Source organism: Crotalus tigris, unplaced genomic scaffold, assembly GCF_016545835.1.
Source record: "Crotalus tigris isolate CLP2741 ecotype Arizona unplaced genomic scaffold, ASM1654583v1 scf7180000020915.40089, whole genome shotgun sequence".
Lineage (NCBI taxonomy): Eukaryota > Metazoa > Chordata > Lepidosauria > Squamata > Viperidae > Crotalus > Crotalus tigris.
Window position 1 is genome coordinate 5,824 of NW_024098252.1, and position 27,840 is coordinate 33,663.

Consider the following 27,840-nt stretch of genomic DNA (forward strand, 5'->3'; position numbering starts at 1 on the left):
AATTTAACATTTCAGGAAGTATCAGCAATTTGTCACAAAATAAACATGCTGTTATGTTATGTCTGGATGCCTCTGTTCTGTTCCATTATGTGGTACACTAGACCACATAAATGTTTCATTATCAAAAATTGATAAATTGTACCATTTGTAATTCTGGGGATTGAAAATATTAGAGGTTGCTCTTTTTTTATACCAGTTCAGAATCCAATTGTCTACTGCCCCTGGTAGATGGGCTGACATTACTGGAAACTGTCAATGAGGCAATTATAATTCTACATCAGGCATGAAGAACTCCATCCCATGTTTTGTCTCCAAGCACAACCTTCCTGCCTTCACATAGAGAAATGGGCTCATTTTGATACCAAGTCTTGGGTATAATTTGGTATAGGAAGTTTGCTAACTGTGCATATACATTGCCATGGGAAGTTTTCTAACTTTTGGTCATAGTTTTGAAATTTTCTAAGCATGTGTTTGACGTACACCACTGATCATATTTGTTATCCTACATTTTATCCTGCATTTAAATCTTAAATAAATCCCTTCTCTGTAGCATTTTATGGATTGTTTAGATACTATGTAGAAGTGAAGTTATTAAAAATTGAAACAGCACAAGGACTTCATTGACTATTTTTTTAGTGTCATTGGGGTGCATTGTAATTTCACATTACTTACTTACTTATTCCTAGATCTCCTTACTTTTAAAATAATACAAGCTAAGCTATGAAAGGTTAATTGATGGTTATGAATTGAATATTGCATCTCTAAGAGCCACTATGTGCTCTCTTTATTCTGGAGTCTTGGGTAGCAGAAAAGCTTAATTATAAATAATCCCTGTGGTTTTTTATCCCCATTACTGCTATACAATGCAGTATTTTATGCCCATCCTTTGGATGTTCATTGATAATTCTGATAACTTCTTCAAAATAATATAGAAATACAGCAGACTGGAACAGCCTTGCTGGAATATACTATGGACTGGGTCTGCTCAGAATATCTACTATTCAAAGAAGATTGGTATACAAACTGGTATCTCCACAATCATCATCCAATAATAATGTTGGAAGGGACCTTGGAGGTCATCAAATCCAACCCCCTGCTCAGGCAGGTAACCCTATACCATTTCGGACAAATGGCTGTCCAGTTTCTTCTTAAAAACTTCCAGTTTTGGAGCATTCACCGCTTCTGGAGGCAGGTTGTTCCACTGGTTAATTGTTCTAACTGTCAGGAAGTTTCTCCTTAGTTTTAGGTTGCTTCTCTCTTCATTAAACTAGACATACCCAATTGCTGCAACCATTCCTTATATGTTTTAGCTTCCAGTCCCCTAATCATCTTTGTTGCTCTTCTCTGTACTCTTTCTGGAGTCTTAACATCTTTTTTACATTGTGGTGAAAAAAGCAAGGTTCTACATTTAGGCAAGAAAAACCAAATGCACAGCTATAGTATAGGGGGTACCTTGCTCAATATAGTAACTGTGAGAGGAACCTCGGAGTCCTAGTGGACAATCACTTAAATATGAGCCAGCAGTGTGCTGCAGCTGCCAAAAAGGCCAGCACAGTGCTAGGCTGCATTAACAGAGGGATAGAATCAAGATCACACAAAATGTTAATATCACTTTACAATGCCTTGATAAGGCCATACTTGGAACGCTGCATCCAGTTTTGGTCATCACAATTTAAAAAAGACGTTGAGACTCTAGAACAGTGGTTCTCAACCTTCCTAATGCCGCGACCCCCAACCATGTGGTCGTAAGTCGAGGACTACCTGTATTTCCCTTTGGGTGGGGCAGGAGGAGGCACATGCTCCGTCTCCTCTCCTGCGGCTGGAGCGCATGCTGGGCAGGTCGAGGGTGCACGCAGGCCATCGCCCAGCAACCGCCTCGGCCCGGGAGTGCCGCGCCTGCATGGTGCCTGCGCCAGCCAAGGCGTAGCCGGCAAGCGGCAGCGACGGCGCAGGCCGACCACCGGCTGGGCCACCAGCTGGCCCAGCCCAAGGGAGGTAAGGCACCCGCCGGGACCCACACACGCCAGCAACCCTCCCTGAGCCCGCTGCTGCCCCGCTAGCCTTACCTTGGCCACCGCACATTTGGTGCAGTGGCAGGCAGGCCCAGGCACTCCGGGGTGGCCATGGCACATGGCAGCGAGGGTGCAAGCCGTCCACGGACTGGGCCACCAGCTGGCCCAGCCCAAGGGAGGTAAGCCACCCTCCGGGCCCCATGCGCGCCAGCAACCCTCCCTGTGCCCGCTGGCCTCCCACCTCCCACCCCTGGCCCTCTTTTACTTACATTTAGTAGTTGCTCAGCAGGGAGGGGTGGAAACGTCCAGAAAGCTCACCTTAGCTGCAGACAACTTGCAGCACCATTTGCAGACTGGGACTTTTGGCAGGCTCAGCAGGGCAGAGACAACTGGACAATTCCTATTGGCTTTCAAAAGCCAATAGAATAAGAGGGAGTAGCACAGCTAAGGAAAAGGGGGGAAAATGGCGGAGTGTGTTGCTTGGTGACCCCGTGAAATGGTCGTTCGACCCCAAATGGGGTCGCGACCCACAGGTTGAGAACCGCTGCTCTAGAAAGAGTACAGAGAAGAGCAACAAAGTTGATTAGGGGACTGGAGGCTAAAGCATATGAGGAACGGTTGCTGGAATTGGGTATGTCTAGTTTAATGAAGAGAAGGATGAGGGGGGACATGATAGCAGTGTTTCAATATCTCAGGGGCTGCCACAAAGAAGAGGGTGTCAAGCTATTTTCCAAAGAGCCTGAAGGCAGGACAAGAAGCAACGGGTGGAAACTAAGCAAGAGAGAAGCAACTTAGAACTAAGGAGAAACTTCCTGACAGTTAGAACAATTAACCAGTGGAACAACCTGCCTCCAGAAGCAGTGAATGCTCCAACACTGGAGGTTTTTAAGAAGAGACTGGACAGCCATTTGTCTGAAACGGTATAGGGTTTCTGCCTGAGCAGGGAGTTGGACTAAATGACCTCCAAGATCCCTTCCAACTTTACTACTACTATTACTACTACTACTACTACTACTACTACTACTACTATTATTATTATTATTAAAACTGGATGCAGTATTCCAAGTGTGGCCTTACCAAGGCATTGTAAAGTGGTATTACATTGTAAAGTGGTATTATTAAATAGTTTTCATGATTTAAATACTTTTAAATTCCAATACACAACTTATAATACTTGTGATTCTTTTAGATTACTACAACAGGCTCATGTAGTAACAAAAAAGCCGTGCTTTTATCCCAGGAATTCCATCACCATGAGTAAGTGTCTATATTATTTTTTCATTATTTCTTTTAGCTTCCTTTGTATATCTCCCAATTTGAATTATATATTAAATTTCATCCTAATTGTCCAGTCAAATCTCAGAACTCTGGCCTGCTCTTTCCAGTATTTTTGTGGAGAAACGTATGTGTTAATTTTAAAACAACTCAATTCCTTGAGTGCATGTATTTTTGTTTTTTTTCCATCCTAGAATCAGAATGAAGATAAAGGAAGCACAGTATCTTATCTGGCTTAGGTCTGTCCAGATGTACTTTCTTATTTCTTTGCTTTTGCTTTTGAAGTAAGAAATGGGATAAAAGGAGAGTGATTTGGAGAAGTGCACAAGCTGCTTTTAAACATTTCACAAACCATTTTGTGACATATTTAAAACTAGCAAATTGATTGTGGAATAAGTGTTCCACATATTAGAATCCCCTGCAAGAAATATTGGAAATTAAATGCAAAATTTTACCAAGTATAACAATTAAATAAAACTATATATGTATGTTAATTTGAGAGTGATGATAATACTGTGTCTTGGTATCATTTAAGTCACTCAAAATTGTAGCAATTTTAAAAAGCAACTAGTGATACCAAAATGTGCTTAATGCTTCTTAGATTTCTCTCCTCTTGCTAAAACTCTGATTATCTTAAGTAACCAAGCTGATTGAATTGGGAAGGGAAAAATACATGTTTTCCATTTTAAACTGGTATAGTTCTCAAAGTATTCTATAACACAAAAAATAGACGATACCATAATGGAATGAATTGTAGAAACACTGAAGGTGCAGTTCTTTGTACGTGAATTGTATTGACTATCATTGAAATCTATAGCTTTAATTCTGATTAAACTTTCTCTAAATGATGTGTATATGTGTGCAAAAGTATTAAATCCAAAATGCTAATAATATATATAAATATTTCTATTAGCCATCAACATTTCTGCAAAGTTTTTCCACTTACTGATTAAATTTGACATTTCTGTGGCCCAAACATAGCAAAAAGTTTATCAGATGTATTATGTAAAGAATTGCAGAATGGCATGCTGCCATTTAATGTATATTCACTTGCTTAAACAGTAGTAACCTGAGGAATGAGATACATTGCTGTGAAAACTATTATAGACCTTGAGTGTTCTGTAAAATATCCTATTTAAATAAATCATAGCCAAAGGCTACTTTTCTGGTGGACAATAAAATACCCAAGAGCACGCACAGGCTGGTCATATGACAGCTCATGCTTCAGTTAGCTGTTACTAACCCCATTTTTTTTCCCTTCCCATAGCCATTGGTTTAGCCCTGCGGCTAGAAAAGAACATAGCCAGGTAAGAACCACTTTGATCAAGAACATTTTATTTTATATATTTGAAGGAATTTAACTGTCACTTGTCTGGAGAAATAGGGACACCGGTGTGTAAAAGAAGGAACAAAATCTCCTGATTTTGTATTGAAAATGATTGACTGAAGATATTTAGCAGCAAATAACTCATTATGAAAGCCTCCTGGGTATGACAGGGTAGAGCCGGCAATTATCAGCAGTTATTTTTGCTCAAAGAATGTTTCAATCAAGTGTGCAAGTGGATATGTGCTCCCTTGAGAAATAATTCAAAGAGCAATGTAGGGAAACAGGGCCATGTGTATTATCTCCAGATCTATCAGCTCCACCTCAACTTTTCCACACTGAGAATTCTCCCTGTGTTCACAAAACTTGTATGGTCATACTAAAAAGAAGCCTGTAAAAAATTCCATTTAATTTCAGGCTGCTTCAGTATGCATAGCAACGCATATATTACCAAGTCACTATGAAGACGCTTCAAGTCTCTAAAACTGATAATGAATGAAACGCTTATCATGGAATAGATAGGAAAAGGAGTGGCAGGGATGTTTCAGGGAAGATAAGGGAATCTTTTCTGATCACAGTGTTCCACAACTGCAACAGAGTAGAATTTACAAAATAACGTTCATAAGTATATTAAAAGGATTTTGTTTCCTGAGTCATAGATTTAAAATTATTATAGACTGCTTCTCAAAACAATCAAAAAACTGAAACGAGTGGGCAATAATTTTGCAAATATATTTTAAGACTAATTACTATCTGCAGCAGCAGCTCCCTGTCACCTATGAATCCTTCTACAGATTGCTGCTGTCATTAACCATAACCATATCTCACTTCTTCCATTGATATGGACTGAAAAGAGCTCCAAAAATATATCTCTGTAATAAGTGAGGGTCAACAAAATTTAAATTTCAATACAGTATAAGTAAATATAAAGTGATACATCTTGAAGCTAACAATCTAAGCTTTCATATATACAGACCCATACAGTCTGAACTGACAATTATTGACCTGGAAACTTTGAGTCATGGTGAATAGATAACTATATGAAAATATTGATCAAGATGCAGCAGCTGTGAAAAATGTGATAGGAATAATTAGTAGGTCTCTCCACCATTCGGAGGGATGTTTTACAAAATGATCAAAGTCTCTTTCCAAATCCACTGCTCACATTATTTCATTTTCCTGAATTCAAGTTACAACTTTTTGAGCATCTCTTTTATTGCTCTTTGGGAACTGCCATCATTTTCTTATTGTTGCTTTTACAATCTGATTTTTTTTTTAAGAAAACAGCTAATAAAGATCACAATTAAATATTTGCTATAATTTCCCTTTCCCATTTTCATCTTCCTTAAAGTAATATTTTGAGACTCATCTTTCTGATAGTGAATAAACATAATGGTGCCCATAGTTATATGTTGTTCACTCATAATGTACAACTTTATTATTTAGATGCAGTTTTTTAGAAACACAAATTAATCTATGAGAATTATTTTGCACTGCAAACATTTTGCCTTATTTGAAAGATGAAATTAAGAGCAATTCTAAATAGTCTGGTAGTTACAACATGGTAATTTAACAAATCCTGCTTAATTTAGCTATTCCTACTGTTAGAAACAGCTTAGGAAAGCTGAGAATGCCAGATTCAAGTCATTTTAAATTAGCCAATTTTGTTGAAGATGTTAAGAAAAGGAATACAGGAATTGATAGCTAATGGTAAAGCCATAATTAATTCTAAGGAAAAAATGTGGGGTGAAAAATGAGCACATAGTGGAGCCATTCCTACAGTAGTGTCTTTTTTGTTCTCTTTTCGCTCTTTTGCTCTCAGGAAGTGAGAACTTTTGAGAAATAAAAGGGTTAGGAAAAAGATTAGTAAACTTCAAATATGTTGGTTTTAATTTCAGTCAGACCACAAAAGTTTTCTTTATAATTTTCAAGGAAATATTACCCCCAGCATAAAGTTTGCTGGACTATCCAGTCACAACAGCAGAGTAGGTGGGAATTGCTGTGGAAATGGATCTTAGTACTATGTCAGCATGGTCATAGGTACATGGAAATAAAATAAAAACAGACCTTAAGATTTCAGTATATTGCCAGCTATAAGATTATTAGTTTCATTAAAGAAAGCAAAAAGCATAATAAAGCTAAGAGATTTGTACTTCTAAACATTTAAATTTTGTTTTTTATATAAATTCTGAATGTCTTGTGTAGCTTCAACTATTACGAGATAACCGATCAGAAAGAGGACACAAGAAGAACAGTTCAGTAAAAACAGCCAGCAGGTAAGTTTATAATACAGTGCAGTTTATAATTTACATTCTAATTAAATCACAAGCTAATATTTTACCTAGTTGAATAACTGCTAATCATATAGTGAGATGCAGTGACTGTCTCTGCCTCTGACTGCTTAAAAGGGAGGCATAGGTAACACCGAATATAATCTTTTTTATATAATCAGAGAAGCAAGTTAATACATATAGAATAAAATAAATATTTGTTTCTTTTTTTTTGTATGTTTTCTATGTCTGTCTACTATCTATTTATCTCCATAGCATATTTAGGGACAGTAAAGCTTATACCCCCTTTGCACTATGTCACCTAGGACAGCAATGCAGCCATATAAAAGCACAACTGTCTTTAAAATGAGATCTGATTTACCATGAATAAAATAGCACTTCCTCTGTTTATCACATATTTTTCACAAGCATTACAAATGCAACCTACCATTGTTTTGTTTACGATATTAGAAATGAGAGTTACAGTGTGAATCAAAGGGTTGATAGAAATATTAAGACTTGGATTTTATGACCAGTGAATCCATTACTAAAATAACACAGTTGATTTTTTTTCCCAAAAAAAATTGATCTCTGGAGGATCTGAAAATTGCTCCAATCGACAGGTTGAGAGATACTAAAGGAAAATATAAAATTAAAATCAATAATCTATTTGGTGGGGAGATGTTTATTTATTTAAACATAACTCACATTTACTCATGTTCTTGTTTTATCAGAAACAGCTTTGTTGAGCTTTAGATTATTTTCATGTACAAAGTCAGTTATATTTGTTTATTTATACTGTCTTTTATTTTGATACTCTGTAATCATGAGGGTGCTGAAAAAATAAAAATTGGGGCTGAAGAGAGATTAGAACAAAAACTTCTGGTGATAAGGCATTTTTCTTTCATCAGGTTTCTTTCATCTTTCATCAAAATATCTTTTAAAATGAACGATTGTCCATTTTCTCTGATAATTCAGATGACTATGTTTTTGTTACAGAGATGTAACAAATTCAGTAGCATTAAAGTGATTCTTATTAGAAGCAAGATACGGCAATCTCATCTTTTTTCCAAACATCATCTGTTCATTAGGACAGACTTTTAATTTACCTTAGATAAGACATTTTTTAATTGCAATACATTTTTTCCAAAATAAGTGAAACCATCAATACAGATTTTTCAACAGCTGTGAATAGATGTGGTTAATAAAATAATATATTGAATTTTGCATTTCATAACCAGAAATACCATAATTTAATGTGAATTTTGTGGTACATAATAATAGTATCAGAGAGAGAAATACTATGTATGCAATTGGAATATAAAATATTTAAAAAAACAACAACAACAATGTGCTATTTTTATATTACCCTGTCCATTGAAATGTCAATCCAATAGAAGAATAATTTCAGGCTCTCTGGACTGAAAAATCCAATGAAAGTAGAGTGAAATTAGAGAGCCAATTGGGAAATTAACATGCAGTATTTTGAAAGAAGCAGGCAAAGACCTCAAGCAAGTTCTAAAAGTGGTCAGGGCCAGTTAGGCTATTAATGGGGAAGGAAAAAGAGAGGTTGGGGTATCATCACTCTGAAACTTCATGAAAAAATCTTGCCCCTTTCATCTTCGCTTCTGCAACTTGATATAGTTAAACATAAGGAATAGCTGAATCAGGACAGAATGCCCCAAGATCATCAGATTGATTTGGCTCCAGAAACTAGCAACTAGATCCTTTGATCAAAGCACTGGTTTGATTTAGATTGCCTTGAAGCTAAGAATGCCCTAATTTCTTTTTTCTTTTAAACAACCAAATAAATACATAAATAGGAAATCTACAGACATGTTTTATTATCAATTTATTATTACCGAAATGACAATACAAGCAACTTTGCAGTAAAATGGAAGCAGTTAGAACTTTCTGACAGCAGTTGATAATAGCAGCCTGAGCCTGAAATTCAACTCAGTTTTGACAAATTCAACTCAGTTTTGACAACATCATTCACCTTGTCCCACTTTTATAATCCTGGCTGAGATTTGCAGCAAACAATTTAGTCCCCTTAATGCAGAAGGAGAAATCTATCCAAACTGATTTGAATGCCAGTTTGCTTTGTCAAATTGTACCCAAATACTAGATCAGATAATTAGATCAATCTTGACCGCCCAATGATGTTTTCTTAAGTAACCAGTCTCCGTCTCTCAGTCCTGCAGGATATTTAAAATTCTATCACAGTTTCCAAGCTGAGTAGGGCTTTAACATTAGCTTAGTTTGATGTTTGGCCATCCATTGTTCTAGAAAATAACTTTCACTAGCCAATTGTATCTAAAGGCCCAGGCACTTTAGATTCACTGCAGTAACTTCCAAGATCGGTAAAATGAGGACCCAGAGTGTTGGGGGCAATATGCTGTTATTGTAAACTACCCAGAGAGTGTTGTAAAGCACTATGTGGTAGTATATAAGACTAAGTGCTATTACTATTTAGTGAAAACTTTTCAAAAGAGAGAAAAGTGATTGTGAGGAGGTGGAAAGATAATGTGGTTTGGCTAACAAAGACTTGATCAGGAATATTTATAGAGTTGATGATATAAATTATCTAAGGTGAGGAGAGGGGATTGATATAATAGGATCCATTTTAGAATTCTCAAAGAAATTGTACTTCTACAACTAAAATGAGTTTAAGCTATTTGTCTTTTTATGCATTGTTCCTTAACACAGAAATGTTCCTAAACCTAGAATAATCTTTTGTTTTAATTAGAATTTAAAAATGAGTTCCTATGCCACAGTAGTAGGAAATTTCCACAAAAAATATTTACCTTTGATTCTGTTTTAAATACTGTTTCTCAATATTTTCATAGATTATTTTAGCCTTGGTATTCTGAATTTTGTGCTCTGATCATATTAGTGATTAACATCAGATGTGTGTTACCTATGACTTGTTTGTAAGACAAAATATTGGTTTAGATTTGCCTTGGTCATAGTCATACACTTCGGATCAATTCTAGCTCATGCCCAATTATATTACATTCCATTAACATAATTCAGCAGATGTTGATATTTAAGTGCTTTCAGGCATCCACATCTTGGACAGCTGTCTTAGAGCTTGGGGAAAAGGCAAACATTTAGAGTTAAATGCTGAACATATGCTTAAATTACTAATTAGAAGCAAGAAAAAAAACTCAACTGCATTATCCTTTCTGAGGACAGCAAGACTCTAATACAGGTATTTAAAAATCTTTTTGGGTTGGCATAAAGTTCATGAGTCTCTAGAGGCACAGTGATGGAGCACATTAAGAATAACTCTACAATTGGACTTCATTTTTTGGCAGGTTTTCTTTCTCAGAAAAATTACAACCTGCTTACTGCCGCTGACTCTACAAGAGGCTCCGAGTTTAAATAAGGCTTAGAACACTTAGCAGGTGTTAGTGTACTATGCATGGGCACAAGTCTATTTGCAAAAGAAAACGGTTCCCCTCCCACACACAGACACACACTCATAGTTACATTTGTTACTGTTCCTTGTAACAAATGTATTGGCATTCATGGCCTAATCTCAATATGCTGGAATAAAATGAAAAGAAAGTGTGTCAGGATTGAATTCTTCCATCACATGGAACATTTAAGTATATAAAAAGGGATGGTCATAACTCTTCTTGGTAAATACAATAACACTTTGAACGATGCGGAAGCAGAGGTTTCAGTGTGCATTATGTTGATGATCTCATTGTTCTAACTAAGCCTGAGGAAAGACTTCATAACTAGGCAAGCCAATAACTAAATCCAGTGTAGAATTCTGATTATACTTCCTCTGTGCCATATAACCATAACATCCATGACTATTTTCAAGTGCATTTTTTATTAAGAAGTAAATTATTGTACAGGCTTTTGTACTATAGGCTAGAAGGGAAAAATCAAAACAGTTAGAAATTTCTTAGTAATACCTTTGCAAATGTGTTACATGTGTATCCCACAGTTTCTCTAAGCAAGATTTATCCTTACTGTTCCTCTCGAGGATCTAAAGCACGAGTGTCAAACTTGCCACATCACGTGATGTGTCGCGACGTATCATGACTCTTTTTGTATTGCCGGCAATGGGGTGGGCGTGGCTTTGGTATGATGAAACTGGCCCACGGGCCGCCAGTTTGACATCCCTGATCTAAAGGCTGAAAGACTTGGCTGAAGGTTATGTTTTCTATTTCACCGCAGGAACACACTTTATTTTTAAAGCTGTGTAGAAAGAAATATTTTGGTTACTGAACTTTTCTGTGTCTTAATATCTCCTTTAAAATGCAGCAACAAACAATTTAAAATTTTTAATGAAGAACTCACCTATTACTTTCTCTGGATTCCATCCTATATATTGAAAAAGAGAGAGAGAGAAAGACAGAGAGAGCTCTCCTATCTTTCTATCAAAAGCAGAAAGTAAAATAAACTTTTATAAGATAAACGCAATGATTTATTCAACTTTATAATTGAAGAGGATTTTTTTTCTATACAGAGATGCTTCTGTAGTGCTACTTTTTTAAAAATTGAAAAAAATGTCTCAGAAATCTCTTTACAGCAGTGGTTCTCAACCTTTTTAATGCCGCGACCCCCAACCGGTTGTAAGTCGAGGACTACTCAACCGATCGTAAGTCGAGGACTGCACAACTGGTGCAGCACCATTTGCAGAATGGGACTTTTGGCGGGCTCAGCAGGGCAGAGACAGCCTGGACAATTCCTATTGGCTTTTGAAAGCCAATAGAATTAGACTCTATTCAAGACAGTCTATTTTATTGGCTTTCAAAAGCCAATAGAATAAAAGGGAGTAGCACAGCTAAGGAAAAGGGGAAAAAAATGGCGGACTGCGTTGTTTGGCGACCCCCGTGAAATGGTCGTTCGACCCCAAATGGGGTCCCGACCCACAGGTTGAGAACCACTGCTTTACAGTTTTGTTTTCTGTTCTGGTATAAAATTAAGTAATACGTTACTTTCAAAATAACTGTATATTTCTGAGAAATAAAACTTCCTTAAAATATGTGTTTTAATAGGAAGAAATTGCCATTTGTATACTTCAACATTTTACTCAGAGATTAGTAGAATCCACTGCTGTGAGTTCTTAATCAAATCTGTAAAGTTAAGGAAGAAATTTATCATATTCTGTACTAAGTAGGCATGCAGTCTGAATAAGGAATTTCATTTTCTTTCAATCTACCTTTTTGTGGTAGAAATTTTGGTACAATTTGCCAAGATAACACTTGTAAAAATAATATCTCTGTTAGGAAATCACTCTAGGCTAAAATTGTTAGACAATAATATACTTCATTTTGTTATGAACAGTGCATAAGATTTCAGTCAACTGATTTGACTGAGCAGTGAAAGAAGTAGGACATGTAATGTCAACATGGGGAACAAATACCTTTAAAAGAAAAAAGAAAAAAGTTTCAATTTGTAAAAGTTCTCCATATTTATTAAATATATGACAAATCTCAGAAAATTAAGAAATGAGCCCAAGGTTTATGTTTTCTAAATGGCTCACAGAAAAAGGCTTGTGGGAGGCCTATCCTGAACAGTATAGTACAGGGAGTCCTCAACTTATGGCCACAATTGAACCCAAAAGTTCCGTTGACAGTAGTTAAATGAGTTTTGCCCAATTTACAACCTTTCTCGCCACAGTTGTTAAGTGAATCACTGCAGTTGTTAAGTTAATAACATGGTTGTTAAGTGAACCTGGCTTCCCATTGGCTTTGATTGTCAGAAGATTGCAATGGTGATTACATGACCCCAGGACACTACAACTGTCGTAAGTAACATGCATGACAATAAGTTGCCAAGCATCCGAATTTTGATCACATGGCCATGGAGATACTGCAACTGTCTTGTCAAAAAGTTACTTTTTTCAGTGCTGTTGTAATGTTGATCACTAAATGAATGGTTGTAAGTTGAGGACTACTAGACAGATATTTTTCTTCATAATATAACTTGCCCTGTCTTGCATCAGCATTTAACTCTCTAGGTTGCAACATGTTACAAACAAAAAGGGAGAGATACTTGATGAAAGTTGCTGCAGAATCATTCCTACTACGATAGAAAAATTTGGTCTGTGAAACAGAGTGATTAGATATTTCCAGATACTTATTTCAAGTTCTTCAAATTCTGAGTGGACCATTGAAGTACAGACATACTGATTTACATTGCTGAAGAGCAACTTACATAAGAAAGCCATGGGTATTATTGCAAATGATCATTGCAAGAGTCAGAAGATTCCCAGGGAAAATTCCCTGGGAATGTATGGGCATATCTGCAATTCCCATAGCAAATTTCCACATTCTAATTTGGTATCACACTTCTAAGTGGAATGCAGAAAGCTGCAGTTTAGTTGTAACCTTCAACTAAATTGTATATTTTCTACCTTTCATTTCAAGCAGTTTTGGTGAACAGAACTGTGAACAAAAATCCATTATGTGAATGGCAATAGAAGGGCACAGTATATCATCATTTGGGCTGCACACATATAACATGTGGAAGACAATCTATTTTTGCATCAGTAATTTTAAAACTATAGGATAATATAGCTAGACAATATTGCATTTCAAGGAATGTCTTCTATATCAACTATCTCTCTTTCAACTGTTGTAGTTTCCCTTTTTCAACCTGCAAATAACAATGCTTCACCATTCTCATAGTAGTGATTTTATTTTTCTTTCTTTAGTTTTATGCTTTTTCACATTGTTCTTGATTCAGGTAGCTTAATTAGGTAAAACTATCGGGTGGCAAAAGGGAAAATAAATATCTTGTGATCTATTAGCTTTCTTTCTTTTCAAGATAGTAGCTGACTTTTAAATTGCATTTTAAAACCTAGTATGAATGTTCTAAACCACAAATTAAGACCAGAGTACTACTCTGAAAGTGCAACAGATAAGATATACACACATTTTGTGGATCTATACTGAAGAGGATAACATTCAATTTTGCAGGATTGTTTATTTTTCAATATCAATAAAATATATTTTAAAAACCAAATGGCAAGTTAGAGGTTGGAAACCCAGAATTCATACAATTTAGAAACAATTATCTACATTGCTTAGTGTTAATGTACACAGGCCACAATGAGAACTGAATGTATGCATTCTCCTCTTCTGTATCACTTTATGATAAAGTGCATGAAGGTGCCCAAAAGCTTTTCTACTGAAAGAGAGCAAGTTCAAACCTTTATCTATTGTTTTTCTAGCTCTGATTACATGATGGGCTGTGTACCCAGATGTTTCCACAATTCTCATAGCCTCAGCTGAAAAGAAGAGAAAGGACAAAGAGAAATGCAAAGCTATAGAGTAGACCAGACATGTCAAACTCATGATATCATGTGACGTCGTGCAACATATCGGGACTGTTTTGCCATTGCCAGGAATGGGATGGGTGCGGCTTCTGCGTGATGTGTCCAGCCCATGGGCTGGCAGTTAGACACCCCTGGAGTAGACAGTTTTTTCAGTTTGGAGGGTCCAAAGCACCAAGGCAAGACAAGAAATGATAGAAACTAATCAAGGAGAGAAGCAACTTGGGATTAAGGAGAAACTTCTGAATAGTCAGTACAATTAACCAGTGAAACAGCTTGCCTTCAGATGTTGTGGGTGCTTCATCACTGGATGTTTTTAAGAAGAGGTGGACAGACACCTTTTCTGAAATGGTATAATGTCTCCTGCTTGAACAGGGGGTTGGACTAGAAGACTTCCAAAGTCCCTCCCAGCTCTCTCCTGATTGATTGTACATGAGGTGACATGAGCAGCCAAACCCTTTTACTGTAGATACACTTCTATTTTTCCCCATCAACATCTTTTCCTTCCTGCCTTCTTTTTTTACTGATTCAGAAACAAATTCACTACGAAAAATATATGGCTTTTCCACAGCTACTTACTGCAGGCTGCTGGCCTTTATGAGTTGGGACACCAGTGGTATTGTTCCTTTCAGGTAGCTGGCCTTATATTTACTAGTTTGTGAAAATTGAGGGCTCCTTACAGCTCTAAGGGCCATGCTTTTTGTGACCACATTTATCCCCAGGAATTATCTCTATTGATGGTAAGGTTTTTGTGCTTAGCCTTGTCATTCTTAGAATTCATTTGATTTATTTAAATAATATATCAATCTTCAAGCAATGCATTTCGATACTTTTTAAAATAAAATATCTTTTTCTAGTAGACAAGCCCAACGCTAAGTAGTCCTCGCCTTTCAGTCATTCATATAGTGACTGCTCAAGTTTATAAAGGCACTGAAAAATGACTGGTTCTCACTCTTATAACTGTAGCAACATTCCCATGGTCATGTGATCAAAATTTGGGCCTCTGGACCCAGCATGTGTTTACTGTGATTGTGACATTTCATGGTCATATGACTGCCATTTGAGACCTTCCCAGTTGACAAGCATAGTCAATGGGGTAAACTGGATTTACTTAACCATGTGATTTACTTAACTGCAGTGATTTGCTTAATAACTATGGCAAAAAAGGTTGTAAAATTGGGCGTGACTTACTCAACAACTACTTCGCTTAGCAACAGAAATTCTGATCCCAATTGTTGTCATAAGTCAAGAACTACCTGTACTGCATCCCCCAAATCTTTTTCATCTTCACTTTTACAATTAATGAAAACCTAGGTCTGAGCAGAAAAGAATTCCTAAGGAGATGTGCCTAAGAACCAAATCACAGTTTGTGGCTGCAGCTTATAGCTTTTTTGGATCCAGTGATTTCCCTTTCCCAGATTGTCAGCATTGTCAAAATTCTGTTGCGTACAGAATTCTTCATGGACTATAGATTTGTCATGAGAAAGGAAATTGATATCAAATCATAGAAAATAAAAGTGCTCTTTTCCATGAGCCAAGCAAATATGAATTGATATATTTTATTTTTGCTATGTCCAGCTTTGTTTAATAGTTCCACCAAACAGAAATATGATCCATATTATGAGAAAAGGGGCGTTGTCTTACCTGAACGCCTTTTCTCAGCATGATGATGGAGAACTAAAGTGCTTAATTTTAAAACTTGTTTAATCAAACTGGGAATCCTGAAAAAAATATTAATTTCCTCAGTGAAGACTTAGTAATCTTAGTTCTCATTAAGTACCGTGTCCTTGATTTAGCTAGAAGCAAATGGATTTGAAAAGAACTGGTTAAAACACAGAAGACACGCTGATTGAAACATTGCAACTTTTTTATGCACATCATCCATGTTAAATTCAGGAATCATAAATCAATCAATCCAGAAGTATGGGGCAATATTAGCAATAATATAATATGTCTTATTGGTGAATTTTATTTTGTTTTCTGAACACTTAAGAAATTGGCATTAATAAACTGCATTAGTATTCTTAATGTAAGTTGCAATTTATGCAGATAGAGATTTATCTCACAGACAATGTATTTTTTATTATTGCTTGATATAATATTAAGATGTCAAGCTATTTATTAAATGTATTAAATTTAAGTTGCAGAATAATGTGCCATCTTTGATTATGAAATCTTGTCCAATTCATGGCGATTTCACACTTTCTGATCTTTTTTTTTTAAGACAACAACAACAACAAAAAACAAAACAACCCTCACCCAACCCCTCCCAAACCACCCCCTCCATCCCCCCCGAGCTTCCCAGAGCTGAATATAGGCTTAATTAAAATTTTAAAAATCCTAAAAAAAAGTTAAACAACTTATAAAATAATTAACAATAAGATATATATAACAAAAAAAAACATAGGCATTAAAAAGAAAAAGTGCTTAAAAAAGAAGAAAAAAGAAAGAAGAAAAGAGATAAAAAAAAGAAAAAAGAGAAAAAATACAATCTATAAAATATCAAAGTTTATATACAAGTTATAAAAAGGCTAAATGGTATTTTTTTATATCCAATTTGTATTGTGTGAAATTTATCCATTTTTCCCATACGGCAAAAAATTTCTCTTGCGATTGCTCCTTTAAGAAAGCCGAAATCTTTGCCATTTCCGCCAGATAGGAAACTTTAAAAAGCCACTCTTGCAAGGTAGGCAAAGATTCCTTCTTCCAATATTGCCCTACTAACAGCCTTGCGGCTGTAATCAAGTTCAACATCAATATAACCTCCTTAGCGTCACAATCAGTAACAATACCTAACAAAAACAATTGTGGAGTAAATTTTACCCTCTTTCTAAAAATTCTTTGACTATTCCACCATATCTTAATCCAAAAAGCTTTTATATTTTTACACGACCACCAAATATGATAATAAGTGGTGTCCAGGCAACCACATCTCCAACATTTAGGCTGTAAGTCAGGATACATAAGAGACATTTTTTGTGGATCAAGGTGCCATCTATAAAACATTTTATAAAAATTATCCCTTAAGTTCTGGGCTTGTGTAAATTTGACATTCCTCACCCAGATAGTTTCCCAGGTATCCAGTAGAACTGGTTCACCAAAATTTTGTGCCCATTTAATCATACAGTCTTTAATTAGTTCTGATTCTGAATCCAGTTCCACTAGAAACTTTCTGATCTTGAATAGTTTCTTTCAGTTGTTTTATGCTCTGCCTGTTTGATGGTGTGTAGATGTCATGCTTTTTGGTAGCCTTGTTCCTTTTATTGCTAATCATTCTGAACATAACTGCCTTTTTCAATGAGTTTGATGTGGCCAAAATAAGGCGAAATTTTGTGATTTTGTCTTTCAGCAATATGTCTGGCTTTATATGCTCCAGTACTTGTTTGTTTGTCACTTTTGTGTCCAAGGAATGGGCAGAAGTCTTTTCCAACACCACAGTGCAAATGAGTCAACTTCCTTCCTGTCTGGTTTTTAATGGTCCAACTTTTGCAACTGTGGCTAGCTTTGGGAAGCACAATAGTGTGGACTAACCGGCATTTAATCTGATGTCCTTGTTCTTCCATTACTTGATTTATGCTTATTGTTCCTGTGTGGAATTTGAAGCTTTAATTTTGGATCCCATTCACCGCTTTGATTAATCTGCAATCCTTGGAAAATGAATTCTTGGATGCATTCAATCTCTTCACTATCACTTGTTACTTTGATATTTCCATTCCTTCCAGTGGTCATGAACTTCATCATTTTGATATAAAGGAAGAGGCTAAATTTCTTGCTTTTTTAAATCCTTTTGATCAGATATTTCTGGTCTGATGACAGGGCCATCATGGAACGGAAGATGGAGTACAGTATAATGGAGTACAGTGAAGTGGCAGTTTCCCAGGAAGGAGAGAGCCCATTCCAAGGGAGGGGCAAGACAGCAACATAGCCCAGAACTCAAAAAGAGGCAAAGCAAGACAGTTAGGATAGACTCTCTCTAGAATCTTCAAGGGTATATTAATGGAGGTGACAATATATAGGTTTAGTCTGGCAAGACTCTGTCTGTTGGTGTGAGCAAATAAAGAGTTGGACTTCCCCATGGTTCATTGTCCACCAATCAATTGTATTTTGTTATGGGAACATTCTGAGCACCTCAGAGTTTTCCCAGGTTTGACCTTGGGGGATTGGGACTGTCCCGGGTTCCATCAGCTCACTTAAATTCCTCAATTCCCTCCCAAACTTTCCTTGCATTGCAATACTTTCCCTCTCCCCTCCCTGTTTCTGTTGTCTGGTTGTGAGCAGGGATACGTGGTGAGTCAACCATGACATGAACTTTGGCTGGATTATTCTATATTGTTTTTGGGCTGGACCTGACATCTTCTTTGAATTTTGGAGGGAGAGATGTGTGATTAGGGATTATGAATGATCTTTTTCCAATATTTATTCTAATTTTTGATCCTTCAAGTTCCAGCTTCCTCATGATCACTTAAACATACAAATTGAATAGTAGGTGAAAACTACAACTTTCTCCAGTCCTTTCTCTATGTTGAACCAATCAGTATCTCCACATTGTGTTTGTACAGTGTCTTTCTGATTTGTGTACAGTGACTACATCTACTTAACAGATGTATTGGCATCCTCAAGTTTTCTAAGGCTTTCTCAGTTTGTTATGATTGACACAATTAAAGGCTTTCTTGTATTCAGTAAAGCATAAGTAGATGTTCTTTTGATATTCTTGAGCTTTCATAATCCAGTATAGATTTGCAATATGGCCCTGGTGCCATGACTCCTTCTGAACCAACTTAAACAACTGGTAATTCTCTTTCAGTGGTCAGTACCAGATGTTGTTGTATGATCTTAAGGAGAATCTTGCTAGCATGAGGGATGCGGGCAAATGTGTGGTAATTGCAGCAATCCTGGGAACATGGATCATTTCCAATCCTGTGATCGTGTATTAGCTTCACAATTTTTCTGGCATGAGGTTGTGATTGTGGGTGGTACAGGCCTAAGCAATTCTGCAGGGATATATTGGCACCTGGGGCCTTGTTATTTAACAGTTGACTCATTGTCCACACAACTTTTTCCTGAAGGATGGCTGGTTCTATTTCTGTTTCCTTTTCCCTATCATTGTTCTTGTTGCTGGCATGTAGCTCTTATACATGCCATCTTTATCCCCCCCCCTTAAATCAAGATTAAGTATTAATCATGAACTCATACGGATTGGTTTATTTCTTTAGTGTGTTGATGTCTTGCCTGTTAGATATCCTAAATAGTCAAGAAAATTAGTTAATAATAATAATAATAATAATAATAATAATAATAATAATAATAATAATAATAATAAAGTTGGAAGGGACCTTGAGGTCATCTTGTCCAACCCCCTGCTCAGGCAGGAACCCTACACCATTTCAGATAAATTGCTGTCCAGTCTCTTCTTAAAAACTTCCAGTGTTGGAGCATTCATCATTTCTAGAGGCAGGTTGTTCCATTGGTTAATTGTTCTAACTGTCAGGAAGTTTCTCCTTAGTTCTAAGTTGCTTCTCTCCTTGATCAGTTTCCATCCGTTGCTTCTTGTCCTGCCTTCAGGCACCTTGGAGAATAGCTTGACTCCCTCTTCTTTGTGGCAGCCCCTGAGATATTGAAACACGGCTATCATGTTCCCCCCTCGTCCTTCTCTTAGTTAAACTAGACATACCCAATTCCAGCAACCGTTCCTTATATGTTTTAGCCTCCAGTCCCCTAATCATCTTTGTTGCTCTTCTCTGTACTCTTTCTAGAGTCTCAGCATCTTTTTTACATCGTGGTGACCAAAACTGGATGCAGTATTCCAAGTGTGGCCTTACCAAGGCATTGTAAAGTAATATTAATACTACACATGATCTTGATTCTATCCCTCTGTTAATGCAGCCCAGCACTGTGTTGGCTTTTTTGGCAGCTACAACGCACTGCTGGCTCATATTTAAGTGATTGTCTACTAGGACTCCGAGATCCCTCTCACAGTTACTACTATTGAGCAAGATACCCCCTATACTATACCTGTACATTCGGTTTTTCTTTCCTAAATGTAGAACCTTACTTTTTTCACCATTGAATTTCATTTTGTTAGATATATTTTCCATAAAATTGTATGTATACATGTGCCTTGGATGGACGGACAGTTGTGAGGAACACGACGGAGGAAAGCTGAACATTTATTCTATTTACAGTGTAATCCTAAAAAAAACTATCTAGAATTAAACTTAATTAAGGCTTCAGTTTTATCTCTTGCTGTAAATGAAAATACATGAAGGAATCATTTTGTGTTCTATTTATCACATCATACAGGAAAATTAAGCGTTTTAGTTAAACATTCTTAACAAAAAATGCTTTTTATCAATTTGACGATGAATAAAAGTTTAGCATTTTATCTTTTCAAAGCTATGTCTGATACTATTATCAAAACTATTATCCAGTAGCAGAGAAAAGGAAGAAAAAAAAAGTCAAAAGGTTCTAGAGCCATTTGCAGGAAGTCATTGATAGTATGCCAAGGTCTTGTTCCTATTTTCAGAGAATGTCATGATTTTAGTTACTTGAGACCCTGGATAACAAGGTATGGAGTTTGCTTCTTGAAAAAAAAATACAAGAAAAATAAATTAAGATGCAATTCACTGTAGTGCAGTCCTTTTTGAATCATACGTTCAGAAGTGCTGTTTATACAGTTTTTGTGTTTGCATAAAATAAATACCATTTTTATTTTTTCTTCAATGTTCCCCCCCCCCCTGAATTTCACATTCCAGTAGAGTCCAGATGCCATATGATAAAAAAGTTTTTAAGAATTAGGAACTGTATAATAATATGCTTTTTTTAAAAAAAATCTGTAATTTTGCCTTTTTTCTAATGATTTTTTTTATATTAAATATAGAAAAAATAGAATATTAGGTAGGATTATATAGAATAGCAATATCATTCCCAACACTTTTTTAGGAAACAAATCCATTAATTTTGATGGATTTAGAGTTATAACAAGGAAAGTAGCCTTGTTTATTGAAGCAAATTTCTTTGTACTAATATATTTGTTATTTATTAAAATCATGTGGTTGAAGGTCTCCTAGTCCCATTCCCTGTGCAAGATAGAATTTCTGAGACCATCTCAAACAAATTTATTTTTAAACCTACAGGAGAACAAAGCTATAATACTCTGTTTCCAAGATTATTGCATAACCATTATAAGATAGAACAGTATCGCTGATACTGATACTGTTCTGGGAGATAAAGTCCATACATCTTAAAGTTGTCAAATTTGAAAAATGCTGATGTAGAACATACCAATTTTCTGGTTGGTGTTCATTATTATGTTGTGTTACAATAAGAAAGCCCACTAATAAAATTGTGTCGAAGTTGGGATATAGGAAAGACAAGGTTAGGGACAGATTATCATGGACAAATCTATCGATGTGGTCACAAAGAGTTGAAAACAACTTGATGGCACATAATCAAATGAGGGACTTTACAGGTTACTTTCTGAGGTTTGTAAGAATTTAGCATACGGTGGTTTTCCCATATACTAAAGTCATAAATAACTTTTCTATACAGTTTTCATTTAAAAAAAACTCATTTCTTCAAAAGTGCTTTTTAAATCAGCATATATGGAGGTTTCTCTTCTAATAATACAACTTCAGAGTCACAGTAAAGCAAAGTGGAATGGGTCGAAGTGATCTGTTTGTAATAGATTCAGTCCTCATTGATCAGTTATAACAGTTCATAGTTATTAAAAGGTGTAGGGTTAGTAACAGGAAACTGTAGAAATTAAAATAACAACCGTATTCTGTCTTTTAGTTTTGAGTACAGTGGCTGGTAAAAATTATTTGGGAAAGTTACAAGAAATAATTGCTGGGCAATATAATAAAGTATGAAATTAAATTAAATTATAAAGGAAATAGATATTCAAAAGAGAAGAAACAGTTGTGTTGGTATCAAATAGCATATATGTAAATAAATCTTTTTTAAAAAATAGCTGCTAATACATTTTCAGTATCATAATTTTTTTCTATGATTCAGAATTTGATATTTTATTACATCTATTCTTGTAATTTGTCACTTAAGAGCAAACCCTTTATATTCTATATTTTAATATAAACAAATATTGAAATCTTCTGTTTGCTTTTTTAATTAATTTTAGAAGATATGAGAATAAGCAGTGTATGTTTGGTCTGCTCATGTAAATTCACACTAGTCTGACTTTTCCAGCCAATTTTTTACTTTTGCCACAATTCTGTTGCCACCTTGGTACTTGCAGGCCTGCTTCACAGTTGTACAGCTGATGCCCTGTCGAGGCTTATATCCTTCTTAGTGACAATGAGTGTTCTTGCCAAATGCCAGGGACCATAGTCGCATCTGTTTGTCTTCTGAGCTTGTCTGAGGCTGTTCAGAACACTCTTTATCCAGAGGGCAGCTTTAACTAGGCTTAATACTCTGGAAAGCTCTGTTTGTAAATGTGTACAAAGAGGCGACAAGTTTCTGTTGTCTTTCCTTTAGAATTATTTCCTTTGACACAACTTGCTCGAGTCCCTGTCACTGGCATGTCAACAGCCAGGTTTTCAGGCAAGGTGGTCTTAACAAGTTCTCTAGCCCTGCCATCTAGTATCCCGAGCTCTCTGCCAGAATATTGTTTATAAATGATAGCTTGCAGCTATCTATGGATAAATAGAGAGGAATCAAGGGAATTAACTCTTTTTAATCTTCAAGGCTACAGTTTCATGCTAAGAAACATATAGGCAAGGCTGTTGAGTGACATTTTGTTTTCCCAGGTCCCATTGAAGCTATTTGAAATGTATAATTAGGCAAGACATTAATATTTTTTGTAAATATTAATTTAGTTTTATCATAGACTTTTTTATTTTTTTGCTTTTTTTCAAAAAGTAAATATATGCCAAGACTTTTGAGAGGAGCTTATATAAGATAACTAGAAAAAGTAACATCATTAAAACAATATAAATCTATTATTTAAAGAAGTTGCTGTTATGATTACAGCTTCGTCCCACACCTCATTTCCTGCTTACAGGCATTTGCTTCTCTCCAAGGGGAAGTGGCTTTATTTTCTATGATGGTTGTAGCATCTAACCTCTATTAAAAGTTTGATATTTTGGGTAGCACTCAGTGTTTTTTTAAAAAAAATAATTTTTGATATAAAACATCTTAAAGACAACTTCAGAAGCACCGTTTACAATGAAAACTAGATGGGTAAGTGGACTCACTCATTCCGCTTTGGGCTGTAAGATAAACTTCCCAGGTATTATTCACAGAGCTTTTCATAGAAATAGATTATTATTACTAGAATAGATTTGCAATTTGAGGAAACCATTGTGTGTATATGATTGTCTCCTTCAAATTGCTTTTTAGATTCTGTCATATCAACATGCAGAATAGCTGTTTAACTTTTGTGTTTTATTGGAGAGGGCAGGGGATATTTTTAGTAATAATTATTATTCATTTTCCATTTCTTATCATGGTGTTTAATTGTTTTCAGCCTGTTGAAAAATGCCTTTTCCTCAAAACAGTAGCAAATTTAGAAAAAAGAAAGAAACTCACTATCAATATTCGTACCTTGGTTAGTGATCAAATTGCTATGCTTTGCAGAGACGAATGATTCATTTATGCTGAAGAAACAGGGCTGCCTTTCACACATCCATTGATTTTAAATTAAAAAACAACTGCGATGTTTTGCACAAAGGGTGACAACTATAACAAAGTAGTCCTTACTTAGTATTGTTTGGTACAACTTCATTGTATGTGCCAAGTGAGAAACAGAGAAGGGGATTTAAATTATTGATCAGTTAGATTATTAATCTAACTGATCAATAATCCAGATATCTCAATGTAGTGTAACAGATAATCAATCTGAGAAGAATTACTTAAGCAGAGCTAGCTATTATTCTTGCTACTAAGGTCTTCAGGTTCAATTGCCTGACTTTATTAATTTTTATCTTTCATCCTATTTGAATTCTGGTTTCCCTCTTTCTCATGCCTTTTCATACTCTTTTCATTATATCAGTCCTAGCCTGAGCTATATTTCGAAGTCCACTGCTTTTGATGCTAAATAATTTTAGGAGCTGCTTTCAGCAAAAAAGGAAAGCTTAAGTTATATTAAATTATGTGCTTGTAATCTTTCCATTCTTTTAAGAGATAAATTTAACATTATATGAAATCTAATTGGTTAGAACATTGACATCAGATATTTCTAACTCTTGGCGATTTTATAGGCAAGTGCTCTCCATGCTACACTGTCAAGCACAACTTCTTTGAATCAGCTTTGATGGTATCAAGCCAACAAGTTCTTTGTTTGCCCCTTCTTCTTCATCCACTAATCATTCCTAGCATTATTGACTTCTCCAATGAATTTGCATGCAAGACATGGCCAAAGTAAATCAGATGTAGTCTTGTCATTTTGGCTTCAAGTGAAGTTTCTGGTTTTATACAATTCAACACCTCCCTGTTGGTTATTTTGGATGTCCATGGTATATGCAATAATTTACATCAGCACCACAGTTCAAAGGCATCGATTCTTTTTCAGCCATTATTAGTGTCCAACTTTCACACCCATACATCATTACCTGAAGGCAGGACAAGAAGCAATGGATGGAAACTAATCAAGGAGAGAAACATCCTACAACTAAGATGAAATTTCCTGACAGTTGGAACAATTAATCAGTGGAATAACTTGCCTCCAGAAGTTGTGAATGATCCAACACAGGAAGTTTTTAAGAAGAGACTGGTTTCCTGTTCCTTGCAACTCTTGTTATTCTGTTATTCTGTTCTAAATAACCTGCTTTTTTATTTATATCAATATCTCTGCTTTTACAGATATTATTCATATTAACCATTGCAGTGTGGCCTAACATTATCCTGTGTTTGATTTGAGGTGTAAAACTGCCATCTTGAACAAATGTTGATCCAAGAAAGATAAATTCTCAAACTACTTCAATTTCCTTCTTGTTTATTTTAAACATTTTATGTCCATCTACAGCTGTTGACATTATCTTTGTTTTCCTGAATTTAAGACTCAATCCTACTTTTTCACTTTCATCCTTGGTTTTCCAGTTCATTCCAGGTCATCCTTATTTTTAGCAAACCATGTTGTATCACCTGCATATCTAAAATTATTTATGGTTCTGCCTCCAATCTTCACTTCCAAATCAGGCAATTCTAGGTCTAATTTCTGCATGATCACTTCAACATACATTCCTGTCTAATTCCCTTACTAATCCTGAATCTATTTGTATCACCATAGAGTGTTTTTGCTGTTGTCTCCTGATTGGTGTACAGTGATCTGATAAGTCTGATTAGGTGGGTTTGGACATCAAAATCACACAAAGTTTATTGTGGTTTACATAATCAAAAGCTTTTCTGTAATCGATAAAACACGTATAGATATCCTTTTGATATTCACGTGCTTTTTCCGTAATCCATTTAATATTGGCAATGTGATCTCAAGTGTCGCACCCTTTTGTAAAGCCAGCTCGTACATCAGGTAACTCTTCATCAATGATGTTCTGCAGCCTCTTTAACATAATCTTGCTTGCATGAGAAATTAATGCAATCATGCAATAGTTGGAGCAGTCTCTAGCATTGCCTTTCTTTACTAATGGGATAAAAATGGATCTTTTCTATTTGTGAGGCCAGTGATGATGTTAACTGGCACTGGTCTTAGTAATTCTGCAGATACTCCGTCAATACCTTGGGCTTTCCAGTTCTACAATTTTGCCATGGCCCATTATACTTCTTCTTTCAAGATATTTGGTTTTTTAATAATTAGGCTGTTATCATTGTCATCTTGATGGTATGTCAAACTGCTATAGAGTCTGTCCATATACTCTTTCCACCTGTTCTTGAACTTCTGCCAGTCACTTACCAGTAGTACATTCCTGTTGCATTCCTGTCTTTAATGTTTCCTTGCAGGCTGAAAAGCTGGATTGCATCATTTTAACTACAGCAAACATGACCATAGTATGTCCCTCCTTGTTAACTTCTTCCAGATGTTGGCACTGCTTCTCCCACTGCCTATTTTGTCTTTCCTGACTTCACACTGGAAAATTGCATTCAGACTTTTGACTTACCTTTGGCTTTGGCTGCCTGAACAATGATCAGCTATTTTGATGGTGTCATCAGATAGTCACTTATTTCTTCTCTTTGGTTTTTGGTCATGACATATACTTTCTAGCAATTTCCATGATGTTACCTCGGATTTCCCACCACTGTTCTTTTGGATGGTTCCCTTGTAGATTCAATAATGAATCTAAGTTATGATAAACAACTTGAAAATGAAACAAAACACATTTCTTTTCCATTTTGTTTTAAAACTCAAGTCAATTTTTTAAAAGATGCCACAAGTTTACAACTTATGAAAGACTATTGTTTACTTTTTTCCTCTGTTTAGTCAGAAAGGCTGCCAAATTGAGCAGTTTAAAGTATTAATGTACATTGTTTATTTCTACAGTTATTTATAGTATATCACTCCTGCTTCCTGTTTATCAAGAAACTTGATTAAATTTCAGTTTTAGAGGAACAGTAGATTTCCATCTTAGTGAGATTGTTTTAAATCTATCATGAATTTTATTACATCAACTTCCCAATGTAACTGCTTGCTTACCATTTTGCATACATATCTCTGATTTCATTGCAGACAGACAAGCGTCCATTTAGGATCCTTATGTATGGGTGATATCAAACGAAGAAGAAAAGCAGCACCATTGCCAGGACCTGCTGGTAAGCAGATTCAGCATAATTAAATATGTTATTCATACATACATACAATATACATACATACATACATACATACATACATACATACATATATATATATATATACACATATATATATACACACACACACATATGTGTGTGTGTGTGTGTGTTTTCTGAGATTTTCGCGAGTGTTTGTATGTAGGTCTTTGGTTGTTCGGGTTTTCTCCCGCGTAAAATTGGAAGTGTCTTGGCGACGTTTCGACGAAGTCCCATTCGTCATCTTCAGGCTGGTGTTTTCAGCTTCGTGCTGCTCGAAGCACGAAGCTGAAAACAGCCTGAAGATGACGAATGGGACTTCGTCGAAACGTCGCCAAGACACTTCCAATTTTACGCGGGAGAAAACCCGAACTCCAAAAACATATTATTAATTATATATATAGTATATATATTATATATATATATATATATTAATATATATATATATTATATATGTTTTGTTCATTAGGTTTCGCGGTGTTTGTATTATGTCGTTTGGTTGTTCGGGTTTTCTCCCGCGTAAAATTGGAAGTGTCTGGGCGACGTTTCGACGAAGTCCCATTCGTCATCTTCAGGCTGGTGTTTTCAGCTTCGTGCTTTGAGCAGCAATGTGTGGTCTTAGCTGTTTCTTCCTTTTAACTGCCAGTGGGGGTATGAACTGATTGGGTGGGAGCTTGGCTGTGTTCTGATTGGGTGGAGGTGTGTTCTGATGGGTTAGGGGCGTGGCTGTGCTCTGATTGGCTGGGGGGTTGGCTGTGCTCTGATTGGCTGGGGGGTTGGTTGTGCTCTGATTGGCTGGGGGAGTGTTATGTTTGGTTGTGCTCAGGTTAGTCTGAGTTGCAGAGGGGTTTAAGATTTTGGGCTGCCTTGCTATTTTTTTGCTTCGCGTTTGTGGTCGTGCCTCATTTTCATGGAGGGTGTCAG

At 36.0% G+C, this 27,840-nt stretch overlaps 1 long non-coding RNA gene across 1 annotated transcript; it reads left to right on the forward strand.

The window, feature by feature from the left end:
- The first annotated feature begins 3,064 nt into the window (after positions 1-3,064).
- Positions 3,065-26,914, forward strand: LOC120319648. The gene is made up of 4 exons (XR_005559804.1): positions 3,065-3,269; positions 4,555-4,594; positions 6,817-6,887; positions 26,819-26,914. It is a non-coding gene; the product is annotated as an uncharacterized LOC120319648 (long non-coding RNA).
- The last annotated feature ends 926 nt before the right edge of the window (positions 26,915-27,840 follow it).